Source organism: Sus scrofa, chromosome 5, assembly GCF_000003025.6.
Source record: "Sus scrofa isolate TJ Tabasco breed Duroc chromosome 5, Sscrofa11.1, whole genome shotgun sequence".
NCBI lineage: Eukaryota > Metazoa > Chordata > Mammalia > Artiodactyla > Suidae > Sus > Sus scrofa.
Genome location: NC_010447.5, coordinates 15,962,957 through 15,965,081, shown reverse-complemented (window position 1 = coordinate 15,965,081; position 2,125 = coordinate 15,962,957).

Here is a 2,125-nt window from a genome sequence, read left to right as displayed (position 1 = left end):
GCAGGGAGCGGCCCGCCCGGCCCGGCTCGGCTCGGCTCCGTCCGCCCGCCGCGCGCGCTCGCTCGCTCGCCTCGGCTCGGTCCGCCTGGGCTCGGCGCGGTGCGCGGTGCGCGGAACGCGGTGCTCTCAGCCCTGGGATCTGCAGGGATCCATCGTCCGGCCGGGAGGCGGCGGGAGGGGAGGCGAAGGGGGAGGGGAGAGGGTGCGCGTGCGCGCCTACGAGTGTCTGCGAGGGTGTCTCTGGGCTCGTGTGCGCGCGGGGCCCCCGGAACGGGGAGCGGGACCGAGGGCTCCCCCCGCTGCCTCGTCCCCTCCTCCCAGCCGCTCTCGGAGCTGCTGCCTCCCTCCAGTCCCGGAGCAGTCTCCCTGTCCGCGAGGCCCTATGGCTTGTGTGTGTGACTGTGATGTGTGAGTGTGTGTATGTACGCGCGCGCACGCGCGCGCGCCGGGGAGGGAAGGTGTCTGCCCCCAGCGTCCCCCTCCCCGCGCTGTCTCCTTCGGATCGATGCTCCTTCCTCTTGCTGCTGCTTCCTCTGGTGGCACACACGCGTATGCGCGCGCGCGCACGCACACACACTCACACACACACAAGCAAGCTCCGACTCACACTTGACTGATTCAAGCACTTGCCCGTTTGGAGACACAGACATATATACAGACCAGAGTCACACCATGGCACTCACAGCCACACGCACCCTCCACAGACACCCACACACCTCAGAGGCCTGGCGCATAGGGCAGGAACTCAAGAGCTTAGAAATATTCACCTGTTCTCATTGTCCCTGCTCCCCACCTACATGTGACACATACACACATGTACATATGTAAACAAACACACAGGCTTGGCCACCCAAACCCTATCCTTGAGCCTTGGCCTTGCCTTGGGGTGGGGGCGGGGGGGGCATGTTTGCATCTCCTTACTACCAAACCTCTAAAGAAGGAGCAGAGAGAAGGAGAAATAGCCAGAGGTCAAGAGAATTTGGAGAGAAGTCAAGAAAGAGGGAAAGAGAAAGGAAGGGGCAGTGGGAGGACATAGGGTTGGGGGGTGAACAGGATGAGGAAGGGATGGAACCGGGAGCTGTACTCAGGGGTGGAGCAGAATTCTGAGGCACTGAGACCAGACCTGGGGGCAGGCGCGCGGGGGGGTGGGGGGTGCTTCTCCTCTAGCTCTCACCTCTCTCCTTTTCCCTCCCTCCTTCTCTCTGAGAGGCCTTGGGGGGCCCTCCCTACCCAATTAACAGAGAAGGAGCAATCAAAGCGAAGCTGTTAATTTGCTGATGCTCATTAGGGGCTCTCAACACGAAGACTGTTGAGGTCTGATGGTGTCAGGTGATGAGGAAGGGGGTGTGGGGGACCAAAATTCTATCTCTAGCCACTCCTTCACTCTACTTCCAGGCTGGTGCCACTCTGGGAGACGAAGGTGAGAGGTGTGTTCCCAGGGCTTTAAGTGAGAATGAAGAACCCGTAATGAAAAGGGGCTGGCACAGTGGAAAGAAGTTGGATGAGAAGTTGTGAGGGGTTGGGGGCGGGGGGCACACAGGAAGCCAGGGAAGGGAGCTGAAGATCCCTAGAGGGAGTGTAGGTTTAGGACTGCGGAGGAGGGAGAGTGGGATCCATTTACCAGGTGCCTGGGCAGGCGCTGCCATAAGGAAGGGAGGATCTTAGGTTCTTGTCTTCAATTGGGGAGCTGTCCAGCAGCACCAGGCTGTTCCGAGGACTGCCGTATCACTGGGCAGCCACTGGGTGGCAGCACTCTCCCAGGCACTTAAAATCAACCCAAGGAGGGTATTGGGGAGTGGGATTTCCGCCTGCGAGGGTTCCAAGCCTGGGGGTGAGGAGGCATTGGGCAGAGTCTGATTCCTGAATTCCAAGCGTCCTCAGGAGGAGGGGTGGACCATTTTGGAGCATCTGTAATTCCTCTAACTCCCCCACCCTTGCAGGCTGAGTGACACATGGAGGTTCTTCAAATGGCTGCAAATTGCTTCAGTCACCTGGGATGTTACTGAGGGAGCAGCGGGGGTGGAAAGAAGGTGATGAGGTGAGGTGGAGGCAGGCAAGGACTGATTGAGGCCAAGGAGCAGCCTCAGGAGAAGTCTGGGGGAAGATAAGAATGTGAATCAGGCAA